Raw genomic sequence first — 14,187 nt, forward strand, 5'->3', positions numbered from 1 at the left:
TGTGCTTATGTTCACTTGCAATCTCGTATTGTTAATGAAAAATGACTGTAAACTTTTAAAGGTTATCCAGGGATGTGATTTTTTTTTTTTAGCAGCTCTGATTTTTTTTCTCCATCAGTCCACAGTCTCCTCCACATCTGACACTAATGGCTGTTAACCACATTCTCAATGAAACGCCTTCTGTTCATTGTTCTGAGTACCCAGATGTGATACCTTTCAAATATTCTTTCAACTGTTCACCTGTACCCACTCTTTAACAAAAAGATGGATATGCCTTCTTCCTCGCTGTCATGGCTTACCATTGTAGACTGATCTCTTTTAACTTAAGTTGCTGTAACACTGTGACTCTAGTTTGATTCAAACACACATGTGTATTAGCCAGACTAATCCGGCTAATCTAATTTAAAAGGAACTTTCACGGAGCTTTCACCAACTTTAGAACACTGTCCTTTTTCAACGTTTACCTTAAAGACAAACTCTGCAACAACACTTTCAAGACTTCAACAGAGCTGTCATTTTCTACCATTCCAATTTTTTTCCAGCCCTCTTTTCCTCTCAAGCTTTGCTTCAGGCATACGCGTATCCTCTTGTCTTCAGTGTCTCAGGTACACACACCTGTACCTGTCTCTGTGTTTTAGCATATACTTCCCCTCCTAATCAGAAAGCCTCCTAACTTCACTCACCTGCCCAAATAATGAGTTTTAAATATTATGCTCTGTCATGAGATATTTCTGGAAGGCTCTAGCTCATCGAGATCCTTTCTCAATTTCTACATATAGTAGGTAGACTTCATTTTGCTTGACTTTTCATTCAATATGTTTCCTGCTATGTTTGTTCTTCCTTGGATTTGAGTGTTTTGACTCACTAAAACATTAATACTTACTAAGGTTGGTGACCATATCTTAGATTTCCTTGGTAAATATACAATATAGTGCAGCAGAAAGAGCTCTTGGCCAGCTCTCAGAATAGCAACGTGGCCTTGGAAAATACTGCTTTACCTCTTAAACCTCAGTTCTCTGGTCTGTAAAGTAGGAAAGTAATGTCCTTTCTGTCTACTTTGAAAGATTATTAGAAGTTGCAAATAGAATGTGAAGAGCTTTTAAATCTGAAAACAGTGTTTTGCCTATTATTTTAGATGCATTTGGAAAAGTCTGTCTAATCTTACCCTAAGTTCAGTATAAAGAAAACTACAGTAGTTGGATGGAAATGGGGATTTTTGGTTTTGCACACTGAGAAGGACAAGTTGATTATATTTTTCCAATGGAAAAATTTTCAGATTTGTTTGGAGAAGTAAATTTATTTTATCTGTTTAGTAGACAAGGTTGTTGAAGCACACAGAAAAGTTTTGTGTCTTATATAAGACCAATGGCAGAACTAGAAATACACAAGTCTTGTAACTCTTGGGGATCTGATCATCTACTTAAGTTTTTTATATTGTTGTAAAATGAAGAAAGCAACTAAAAGTTTGAAAAAAATTAGTTTTGAAATGTGGGCTTTTATACTTCATTAAATCTAAAATCAGTAATTTTTCTGAATTTAAAAACAATGTCCTCTATAGTTTTGTTTACCATGATTTGAAGACAAAGAGGGAGTTGATGATAATAAAAAAATTGTACAATATTCTGCCCTAATATTTCCTTATGGATTCTCATTTGTCTGGCATTATTTAAGGATGTTCCAGAGTTACATTTAGGGAGATCAACTTCTAATGGGACTTCCAGGTTTATAACTTATGAAAATTGACTGAAACATTTGAAGGGAATTAGGTATACTTTCTTCTCCTGTGACTAATAATTCAACTTAAAATGTGGAGAGCAGTGCACACCCAGAAGTGTAACTACATAAATTTAGATCAAGTTGAATATTTTCTTAACATTCTGCCTTGTTCTACTGAGGCTTGTGATACAATTCTCAGCAGAGAAACAAACAAATGCCAGGATATCCATACCATATCATATCAGAATGGGAAAGAATGTGCTTTGTTTCACAACCTCTCCATCGTGGTAAAGTAACACTGTGACCAGGGTAAGGAAATGCTGACTCAGTGTTTCCCATCCTAGAATTTTAACAGCAATACCACAGACCTTCCTACACCCTTGCCAGGGAAAACTGCCTTTATTTGGCATAAATAATTGAAGTATATCTTATTGCTAAATTAGTATTCACTTCTAAATTCCTGAACATGTTTACCACAAACACTTTGTTCCTTCCAGCTTAAATAATATATTACTCTAGCGACTAATTCTGTGGCTTTTAGTTAGGAAATATAGTCCCAGAAGTAAGTCAGTTCTATACTGTAAATTTATTCTCGTTCCATCATTTTTTCCCCAAATTCTAGTGTTCCTCTCAGATCATGTTGATAATGAAGATTTCTTGGAAGGGTACGGGATGTGATTATTGTTTTTATGTTTGAAATGGGATTTCGAGTTTAGATTGTTAACATAATTTTTCATTAGTTTCCTGAATACATTTTTCTTAACACCTTTTTAAACAGACTTCTTTTATAGTAACTGACAGGTTTTTTTTATACTGAGGAATAAAAATTGGTGAACAGCTTTCTATATAAATTATTTATTTCCCTTGCTCTAATCTGAGTACCTTTTATTTATTTATTTTTATCTTATTTTATTTTTTTAACATCTTTATTGGACTATAATTGCTTTACAGTGGTGTGTTAGTTTCTGCTCTAATCAGCTCTACATATACATATATCCCCATATCACTTCCCTCTTGCATTTCCCTCCGTCCTACCCTCCGTATCCCACCCCTCTAGGTGGTCACAAAGCACCGAGCTGATCTACCTGTGCTATGCAGCTGCTATCCACTAGCTATCAGTTTTACCTTTGATAGTGTATATATGTCCATGCTACTCTCTTAATTGGTCCCAGCTTAACTTTCCCTCTCCCCGTGTCCTCAAGTCCATTCTCTAGTAGGTCTGTGTTTTTATTCCCGTCCTGCCCCTAGGTTCTTCAAGACCATTTTTTTTTTTTTTTAAGATTCCATATATATATGTGTTAGCGTACGGTATTTTTCTCTTTCTGACTTACCTCACTCTGTATGACAGACTGTAGGTCCATCCACCTCACTACAAATACCTCATTTCGTTTCTTTTTATGGCTGAGTAATATTCCATTGTATATATGTGCCACATCTTCTTTATCCATTCATCTGTCGATGGACACTTAGGTTGCTTCCATGTCCTGGATACTGTAAATAGAGCTGCAATGAACATTGTGGTACATGACTCTTTTTGAATTATGGTTTTCTCAGGGTCTATGCCCAGTAGTGGGATTGCTGTGTCGTATGGTAGTTCTATTTTTACTTTTTTAAAGAAGCTCCATATTGTTCTCCATAGTGACTGTATCAACTTACATTCCCACCAACAGTGCAAGAGGGTTCCCTTTTCTCTACACCCTCTCCAGCATTTATTTTTTGTAGATTTTTTTGATGATGGCCATTCTGACTGGTGTGAGATGATATCTCATTGTAGTTTTGATTTGCATTTCTCTAATGATTAATGATGTTGAGCATTCTTTCATGTGTTTGTTGGCAATCTGTATACCTTCTTTGAAAATTTGTCTATTTAGGTCTTCTGCCCATTTTTGGATTGGGTTGTTTGTTTATCAGATGTGGAGCTGCATGGGCTGCTTGTAAATTTTGGAGATTAATCCTTTGTCAGTTGATTCGATTGCAAATATTTTCTCCCATTCTGAGGGTTGTCTTTTCGTCTTGCTTATGGTTTCCTTTGCTGTGTGAAAGCTTTTAAGTTTCATTAGGTCTCATTTGTTTATTTTTGTTTTTATTTCCATTTCTCTAGGAGGTGAGTCAAAAGGGATCTTACTGTGATTTATGTCATAGAGTGTTCTGCCTAAGTTTTCCTCTAAGAGTTTTGTAGTGTCTGTCCTTACATTTAGGTCTTTAATCCATTTTGAGTTTATTTTTGTGTATGGTGTTAGGGAGTGTTCTAATTTCATTCTTTGACCTGTAGCTGTCCAGTTTTCCCAGCACCACTTATTGAAGAGGCTGTCTTTTCTCCATTGGATACTCTTGCCTCCTTTATCAAAAATAAGGTGATCATATGTGTGTGGGTTTATCTCTGGGCTTTCTATCCTGTTCCAATGATCTATATTTCTGTTTTTGTGCCAGTACCATACTATCTTGATTACTGTAGCTTTGTAGTATAGTCTGAAGTCTGGGAGCCTGATTCCTCCAGCTCCGTTTTTCTTTCTCAAGATTCCTTTGGCTATTCGGGGGTCTTTTGTGTTTCCATACAAATTGTGAAATTTTTTGTTCTAGTTCTGGAAAATTGCCATTGGTAGTTTGATAGGGATTGCACTGAATCTGTAGATTGCTTTTGGTAGTATAATCATTTTCACAATGTTGCTTCTTCCAATCCAAGAACATGGTATATCTCTCCATCTGTTTGTATCATCAATTTCTTTCATCAGTGTCTTATAGTTTTCTGCCTGCAGGCTTTTGTCTCCTTAGCTGGGTTTATTTCTAGGTATTTTATTCTTTTTCTTGCAGTGGTAAATGGGATTGTTTCCTTAATTTCTCTTTCAGATTTTTTATCATTAGTGTATAAGAATGCAAGAGATTTCTGTGCATTAATTTTGTATCCTGCTGCTTTACCAAATTCCTTGATTAGCTCTAGTAGTTTTCTGGTAGTATCTTTAGGATTCTCAATGTATAGTATCATGTCATCTACAAACAGTGACAGCTTTACTTCATCTTTTCCGATTTGGATTCCTTTTATTTCTTTTTCTTCTCTGATTGCTATGGCTAAAACTTCCAAAACAGTGTTGAATAATAGTGGTGAGAGTGGGCAACCTTGTTTTGTTCCTGATCTTAGTGGAAATGTTTTCAGTTTTTCACCATTGAGGATGATGTTGGATGTGGGTTTGTCATATATGGCCTTTATTATGTTGAGGGAAGTTCCCTCTATGCCTACTTTCTGCAGGGTTTTTATCATAAATGGGTGTTGAACTTTGTCAGAAGCTTTTTCTGCATCTATTGAGATGATCATATGGTTTTTCTCCTTCAATTTGTTAATATGGTTTATCACATTGATTGATTTGCGTATATCGAAGAATCCTTGCATCCCTGGGATAAACCCCACTTGATCATGGTGTATGATCCTTTTAATGTGCTTTTGGATTCTGTTTGCTAGAATTTTGTTGAGGATTTTTGCATCTGTGCTCATCAGTGATATTGGCCTGTAGTTTTCTTTCTTTGTGGCCTCTCTGTCTGGTTTTGGTATCAGGGTGATGGTGGCCTCGTAGAATGAGTTTGGCAGTGTTCCTCCCTCTGCTATATTTTGGAAGAGTTTGGGAAGGATAGGTGTTAGCTCTTCTCTAAATGTTTGCTAGAATTTGCCTGTGAAGCCATCTGGTGCTGGGCTTTTGTTTGTGGAAGATATTTAATCACAGTCTCAATTTGAGTGCTTGTGATTGGTCTGTTTATATTTTCTGTTTCTTCCTGATTCAGTCTCGGAAGGTTGTGCTTTTCTAAGAATTTCTCCATTTCTTCCAGGTTGTCCATTTTATTGACATATAGTTGCTTGTAGTAATCTCTCCTGATGCTTTATATTTCTGTGGTGTCAGTTGTTACTTTTCTTTTTTCATTTCTAATTCTGTTGATGTGAGTCTTCTCCCTTATTTTCTTGATGAGTCTGGCTAATGGTTTATCAATTATATCTTCTCAGAGAACCAACTTTGAGTTTTATTGATCTTTGCTATCATTTCCTTCATTTCTTTTTCATTTATTTCTGATCTGATCTTTATGATTTCTTTCCTTCTGCTAACTTTGGGGTTTGTTTGTTCTTCTTTCTCTAATTGCTTTAGGTGTAAGGTTAGGTTGTTTATTTGAGATGTTTCTTGTTTCTCGAGGTAGGATTGTATTGCTATAACCTTCCCTCTTAGAACTGCTTTTGCTGCATCCCATAGGTTTTGGGTCGTCGTGTTTTCATTGTCATTTGTTCCTAGCTATTTTTTGATTTCCTCTTTGATTTCTTCAGTGAGCTCTTGGTTATTACGTAGTGTATTGTTTAGCCTCCATGTGTTCGTATTTTTTACAGACTGTTTCCTGTAATTGATATCTAGTCTCATAGCTTTGTGGTCAGAAAAGATTCTTGATATGATTTCAATTTTCTTAAATTTAGCAAGGCTTGATTTGTGACCCAAGATATGATGTATCCTGGAGAAGGTTCCATGAGCACTTGAGAAGAAAGTGTATTCTGTTGTTTTTGGATGGAATGTTCTATAAATATCAATTAAGTCCATCTTGTTTAATGTGTCATTTAAAGCTTGTTTCCTTATTTATTTGCATTTTGGATGATCTGTCCATTGATGAAAGTGGGGTGTTAAAGTCCCCTACTATGATTGTGTTACTGTCGATTTCTCCTTTTATGGCTGTTAGTATCTGCCTTATATATTGAGGTACTCCTGTGTTGGGTGCATAAATATTTACAATTGTTAAACCTTCTTCTTGGATTCATCCCTTGCTCATTATGTAGTGTCCTTCTTTGTCTCTTGTAATGGCCTGTATTTTAAAGTCTCTTTTGTCTCATATGAGAATTGCTACTCCAGCTTTCTTTTGATTTCCATGGAATATCTTTTTCTATCCCCTCACTTTCAGTCTGTATGTGTCCCTAGGTCTGAAGTGGGTTTCTTGTAGACAGCATATATATGGGTCTTGTTTTTTTATCCATTCAGCCAGTCTATGTCTTTTGGTTGGAGCATTTATTCCATTTACATTTAAGGTAATTATAGATATGTATGTTCCTATATCCAGTTTCTTAATTGTTTTGGGTTTGTTATTGTAGGTCTTTTCCTTCTCTTGTGTTTCCTGCCTAGAGAAGTTCCTTTGGCATTTGTTGTAAAGCTGGTTTGGTGGTGCTGAATTTTCTTAGCTTTTGCTTGTCTGTAAAGGTTTTAATTTCTCCGTCAAACCTGAATGAGATCCTTGATGGTAGAGTAATCTTGGTTGTAGGTTTTTCCCTTTCATCGCTTTAAATATGTCCTGCCAGTCCCTTCTGGCTTGCAAAGTTTCTGCTGAAAGATCAGCTGTTAACCTTATGGGGATTCCCTTGTGTTTTATTTGTTGTTTTTCCCTTGCTGCTTTTAATATTTTTTTGTTGTGTTTAATTTTTGATAGTTTGATTAATATGTGTCTTGGTGTGTTTCTCCTTGGATTTATCCTGTATGGGACTCTCTGTACTTCCTGGACTTAACTATTTCCTTTCCCATATTAGGGAAGTTTTCAACTGTAATTTCTTCAAATATTTTCTCAGTCCCTTTTTCTTTTCTTCTTCTGGGACCCCTATAATTCGAACGTTGGAGCATTTAATGTTGTCCCAGAGGTCCCTGAGACTGTCCTCAATTCTTTTCATTCTTTTTTTCTTTATTCTGCTCTGCAGTAGTTATTTCCACTATTTTATCTTCCAGGTCACTTATCCATTCTTCTGCCTCAGTTATTCTGCTGTTGATTCCTTCTAGAGAATTTTTAATTTCATTTATTGTGTTGTTCATCATTGTTTGTTTGCTCTTTAGTTCTTCTAGTTTCTTGTTAAACGTTTCTTGTAATTTATCCATTCTACTTCCAAGATTTTGGATCATCTTTACTATCATTATTCTGAATTCTTTCTCAGGTAGACTGACTATTTCCTCTTCATTTGTTTGGTCTGGTGGGTTTTTACCTTGCTCCTTCATCTGCTGTGGGTTTCTCTGTCTTCTCATTTTGCTTATCTTACTGTGTTTGAGGGTCTCCTTTTCACAGGCTGCAGGTTCATAGTTCCCATTGTTTTTGGTGTCTGCCCCCAGTGGGTAAGGTTGTTTCAGTGGGTTGTGTAGGCTTCCTGGTGGAGGGGACTAATGCCTGTGTTCTGGTGGTTGAGGCTGAATCTTGTGTTTCTGGTGGGAAGATCCATGTCTGGTGGTGTGCTTTGGGTTGTCTGTGACCTTTCTATGATTTTAGGCAGTCTCTCTCTTAATGGGTGTGGTTGTGTTCCTGTCTTGCTAGTTGTTTGGCATAGGGTGTTCAGCAGTGTAGCTTGCTGGTTGTTGAGTGGAGCTGGGTCTTGGAGTTGAGATGGAGATCTCTGGGAGATTTTTGCTGTTTGATATTACATGGAGCTGGGAGGTCTCTGGTGAACCAGTGTCCTGAACTCGGCTCTTCCACCTCAATGGCAGAGCACTGACGCCTGGCCAGAGCACCAAGACGCTCTCATCCACACAGCTCAGAACAAAAGGGAGAAAAAGAGAAAGAAAGAAAAAATAAAATAATGTTATTAAAATTAAAAATGATTATTAAAAATAAAAAAAATTAAAAGTAATAAAAAAGAAAGAGCAACCAAACCAAAAAACAAATCCACCAATGATAACAAGCACTAAAAACTATACTAAAAAAAAAAGGACAGACAGAACCCTAGTACAAATGGTAAAAGCAAAGGTATACAGACAAAATCACACAGAATCATACAAACAAACAGTGAAACACAAACAAAAAGTGAAAAAGGGGAAAAATATATAAATCATTTCTCCCAAAGTCCATCGCCACAGTTTGGGATGATTTTTTGTGTATTCAGGTATTCCACAGATGCAGGATACATCAAGTTGATTCTGAAGATTTAATCCGCTGCTCCTGAGGCTGCTGGGAGAGATTTCCCTTTCTCTTCTTTGTTCGTACAGCTCCTGGGGGTTCAGCTTTGGATTTGGCCCCACCTCTGCATGTAGGTCGCCTGAAGGCGTCTGTTCTTCGCTCATACAGAGCGGGGTTAAAGGAGCAGCTGATTCGGGAGCTCTGGCTCAGTCAGGCCACGGGGAGGGAGCGGTACGGATGCGGGCGAGCCTATGGTGTCAGAGTCCGGCGTGACGTTGCACCAGGCTGAGGCCCGCCATGCGTTCTCCCGGGGAAGTTGTCCCTGGATCACAGGACCGTGGCAGTGGCGGGCTGCACAGGCTCCCGGGAGGGAATGTGAGGATAGTGCCCTGTGCTTGCACACAGGCTTCTTGGTGGCGGCAGCAGCAGCCTTTGTGTCTCATGCCCGTTTCTGGGATCCTCTCTGATAGCAGGGGCTCAAGCCCATCTGAGTAGCTCGTTGAGGCGGCGCTGTTAATCCCCTCTCCTTGCGCACCGCAAAACAAAGAGGCAAGAAAAAGTCTCTTGCCTCTTCGGCAGCTCCAGACTTTTTCCCGGACTCCCTCCCGGCTAGCCGTGGCGCACTAGCTCCCTTCAGGCTGTGTTCACGCCGCCAACCCCAGTTGTCTCCCTGGGATCCGACCTCCGAATCCAGAGCCTCAGCTCCCAGCCCCCGCCCGCCCCAGCGGGTGAGCAGACAAGCCTCTCAAACTGGTGAGGGCTGGTCAGCACCGATCCTCTGTGCGGGAATCTCTCCGCTTTGCCCTCCGCACCCCTGTTGCTGTGCTCTCCTCCGTGGCTGCGAAGCTTCCCCCTCTGCCACCCGCAGTCTCCGCCCGCAAAGGGGCTTCCTAGTGTGTGGAAACCTTTCCTCCTTCACAGCTCCCTCCCACTGGTGCAGGTCCCGTCCCTATTATTTGTCTCTGTTTTTTTCTTTTGCCCTACCCAGGTACGTGGGGAGTTTCTTGCCTTTTGGGAGGTCTGAGTTCTTCTGCCAGCGTTCAGTAGGTGTTCTGTAGGAGTTGTTGCACATGTAGATGCATTTCTGATGTATTTGTGGGTTGGAAGGTGATCTGCACCTCTTACTCTTCTGCTATCTTGAAGCTCTTCCTGAGTACCTTTTAAAAAACTGGTTAAACCCATTGAAAGTTAGTTAAAAGCACTTTCTACTTTGGAAAAAACCTCAAAACTTTATCAAGACTTTAGGTGCATAGGTGATCTTTGCATTTTGTGTTTTGTTTTTCCCCATCTGTATCGAAGATATGTCCATGTCCTGTAGTTACTGCTTTGACCCGCATTATTCTTTCTCTACCCTCAGCCACTTTCCTGACTCAGGTCGTCATTGTCTCTTTCATGTTGAATTTTATCAGTTGGTAGACTGATCTTATGTCTAGTCTCATTTTTTAAAAAAGTTATTAGTGATAAATAATTGTGCTCTTCAGCAGTATTTTCAATTTCTCTTCCTTCCAGCACAAGGTAAACCTGCAGTTTTGTCCCTGTGTGAACTGTGAGATGTGACATGTGTCACTTTTTGTTGGGAACCTATCAGGACAAGGGCTCAAGTCACATGTCCCCTACCCTCTTTTGCTATTATTGCTGGTGATGCTCACATGTGAAGGCTCTGCCAGCCAGCGTCGTTGAATGAGGATGAAATGGAATAGCACCCTTGTCTCCACCCTAAACCTGAGACAAACCAAGAAATAAATTTTAGTTGTTTTAAGCCACTGAGAATTTTAGATTTTTGACTGCAATATAACATAGACTTTCTTTACTGATAGACCATTCTACTCACAAAATAAATCTTTGAAGAGTAGTCTTTTCTATATGCAGATCTTGTGCTGTTACCACTGTGCTCAGAATTCTTTTGTGGGACCCCAAGATAGATAAATAAAAACAAAATTCCTAACTCTGGTACCCAAGGCCCTTTATGAACTGGCTTCTAATTATTAAAATGAATAAAAGAATTTATTAATGTGACAAATTTTAAAAATATGAAAATATATAGATTTCCTATATATAATATAATGGAGTGAAAGTTTTTTCAGTTATATCATCAGCTTTCCCCCTTTCTCACTATATATACTCTTTAACTGTGCCATTTATAGTACACATTTAAATAATACCCATTTCTAGGTCTTTGCCAAATTTAACTCAATATGGATTTTCCTTTAACAGATGACTATAATCTTCTTTCATCCTAAAATTTTAGTATTCACAACAATCAGTGGGGAAAGTACATTTATTGTGACAAATGAGAGGAGCTTGTGTTTGGGTGTCATAGAGAGGTGGGGAATCCTGCCTGGGGCATTTACTAGTTGCATCACCTGAGACCTGATTTCTAACTGCTTTGAATTTCAGACCCCTCCTTTACAGAATTAGGATGACAATCCCTACCATAGACAATTGTGAAGTTTAAATTAAATCATGCATTTAAAGGGCTTGACATAGAGGTAGAGCTCAATTATTACTGGTTCATTCTTCTGCAGATGAGAATATAGAAGCTCAGAGTTGAATACCAGATGAGTTTCTACTCTTTTCCAGGTTGTGGCCTTCCAGGCTTTGTACATTCAAAACTGATTTAAATTTCCTTTTTCCTTCCAGATTGTCACTTCCTTTAGTTCCTTTTCTTTATTCTTCAATATCTATGAACGCTGCTGTGGTTGGGGGAGAGGAGGCTGCAGAGAGACAATACTGACATCACAAGAGCCCTCGAAGCCTTCTTGGAATCATATGGAATTTTTAGGTGGTGATTTGGAAAGTACTGCTAGAAGCATCTCTCATCACTTCTGAAAGGTATATATATCCTTCAGTCTATCCCTGACAAGTGCTTTAGGGAAGCAATTTCTTGTGACTACAGGTAAAAAAACTCTGCAAATTAAGGCTCATAAACATGTGGAGGATTCTTTCTCTTAATGGTGATGTCTCAAGGCAATATGTCAGGGCAGCTTGGGATCTGCTGGTAACTCAGAAAAATAAGAAACCAGATACTTCTTAATATTACTGTCATTATATTGTCAATTGTCTTTTTTTTAACACCAGAGATTTTAAAGAGGTAGGAATTAGAATGTCTATTAATGTCATATATTCAGTAGCTTTTGGAATGTAGGAAATATCCTTGCTGCTTGGAGAATCATTTCTTCCTCTTGAACAAAGAAATGTCAGCATTTTTAGTGGTGGAACTCCCAAATTTCATTCAGTTCTTTACCATATGTAAACTATTATGCCATAATAAAAATTATGTTTAAAAAACCCAACAATGTAAAAGCATAGGAAAAGGTAATCTCAAGTTAGGTAGAGTAAACATGTTAAAAATATATGCAATATAAGCATGATTTATAAGAAAAAAACCAATCTGTAGATATTTACAAGGAAACACAGCAAGATGTTAATAGTGGACACCTCTGCAGAGTGATGTTAGGTGATCTTTAGTTTCTATTTCTTAATTTACTGTATTTTCTAAAGTTTGTACAATGACCCACATATTTTATTGATATTATAAATGTAATTACTCACATATATGTATATATATGAAATTTATCTATTTTGCATATTTCTGAAATTGGTCACATTACAGAGCTCTTATTAATTCTTGTTAGTGCTATCAGTTGACTTACTATTTAGCAGCCCAGAAACATGTTAAATAATAGTCAATAACCATGTGTTAGTTGTGATTTTAAAAGAAATTCTCTACTTTGTTATTATCGGTATGCTAGCTCTCATTTTTACATAAATATTATTTATTAAGTTACAGAAACCCCATTTTTAGACTTAGGTCTCAAATGCCTATTTGGCATCCTGCTTGAGTGTCGTGCCAGCCTGTTAGAGACAGTTCATTTTTCACTGTTATGCCTTCTCCTCTTCTTCCTTTTAATAATAGACTCCCCTAAGGTGCAGCTGAGCATATGGCTGTCCTCCTAGAGGCCATGTGGGCTGTAAGTAAGCTTTGTCTAGTGTGATGGGAGAGAAGTGATGTCTTCAACTTCTGGATCATGTTATTATAAGGAAGTGGTTTGCATTCCACTCCTTCCCTTTCCACTGGCTGGAATTAGGCAACAACAGTGTCTACTGCCTCAGATCTATGTTGCCACTTCTGAGGATGTAGCAACAACTAATCCTATTACGAGCATCTAGCCTATGTGTCCAAAGCAGCATAGTTCAAATCTTAATCTCTCCTGCCCCTTTCTTCACATCTTCTCTTCCCTGAAATGCCCCATTGTTATGATTTACCACACCTACTCCATTCAGCAAATCTGTCCCCATATTTTCAAAATATATCTCCAACCGAACCATTCCTTAACATTTTTATCCCTGGGCTAGACTAGTCTGATGATATTCTCCTAACTGTTCTTCTATTCTTGTGGCTTATAATATGTTCCCCACATAGTAGAGTGCCTTTTTAAAAATGGAAATCAGGTTACATCACTTCTGCTTGGCATCCGTTAACACTTAAAATAAAATTCTAGCAAGAAAATTTCTTTGAGATCTGACCTCTGTCTTCTTCTCTGGCTACATCTCTTACCATTTTCTTCCTACCCAACTCTTATCTACCAGCACTGGCTTTCCTACTGCCCCCAAGACATACCATCCTTATTCTCACCTTGGGAACTTTATATTTGTTATTTCTCTGCCTTCAAAGTTCTTCTTTCAAATACTGTCTTAGCAAACTCTTCTCTGCATCATCCAAACTTACCTGAGCAGTTTTTTCCCACTTGCCTTCTAAAACAGCTGTTTCTTTCTAAATGACACATTTCCTTCCTTCATAAGGTGATCTAACACCTTAGTATTACCTTAAATTATATTATTTATTCTTTTTTAAAAATAGTTAATATATTTTTCTGTCACTATAATATAAATTCCATGGTGGTAGGGATGTTGTATTGCTTATCCTATATTTCCAGAACTTAAACAGCACCTGGAACAGAATGGGTACTCAAAAAATATTTGTTTCATAAATCAATATTTAGTATTATATAAAATGATCAATTTTATATTTTATCTGTTGATATACTTAATTTATTAATATATTTGCTACTATACTTTTATTTCTAGACTAAACTCTTCTTGATCATGCTCCCTTTAATTTGATGTTAGATAATTTTTTCCTAGTATTTTTATTGATATTTATAGATGAGACTAATCAATAGATTTTGGGGTTATCTTTAAAAGCTTCATAAAATGAACTGCAGTCTTCTACATTTTTTTCTATGCCTCAACATATTCTATAGAAAAAATATTATCTGTTCCTTGTTAATATGAAAGAAAGCACCCATGAAATTGCTAAAACCAGGATAGTTAAATAATTATTTTATTACTTTAAAAATCCTTTAATGATTAACAGTATAATTAGGTATTTGATTTCTTCTTTTTCAATAATAATTCATTTTTTCCTAGAAAAATATTAATCTTATTGAAATTTTCAAGTTTAATACCAATGACATTTTATACAATTTTATGATGATTTTAATACCTATCTTCGGTAGTCTGATCCCCTTCTCATTCACAGGTGTGTGTGTGTGTGTGTGTGTGTGTGTGTGTGTGTGTGTGTGTGTG

General features: G+C 37.4%; 1 long non-coding RNA gene across 2 annotated transcripts in view; it reads left to right on the top strand.

Annotated features, from left to right (window-relative positions):
• The window catches only part of LOC113609837 (uncharacterized), a 68,430-nt gene that overhangs the window by 29,999 nt on the left and 24,244 nt on the right, over positions 1-14,187 (top strand). For both annotated transcript variants that reach the window (XR_003428826.1, XR_003428828.1), the window contains exon 2: positions 11,239-11,430. This is a non-coding gene — a long non-coding RNA (uncharacterized LOC113609837). The remainder of the gene's footprint in view (positions 1-11,238; positions 11,431-14,187) is intronic.

This window comes from Aethalodelphis obliquidens, unplaced genomic scaffold, assembly GCF_003676395.1.
Source record: "Aethalodelphis obliquidens isolate GAN/ISIS:26980383/991018 unplaced genomic scaffold, ASM367639v1 scaffold3, whole genome shotgun sequence".
NCBI classification, from domain to species: Eukaryota; Metazoa; Chordata; class Mammalia; order Artiodactyla; family Delphinidae; genus Aethalodelphis; species Aethalodelphis obliquidens.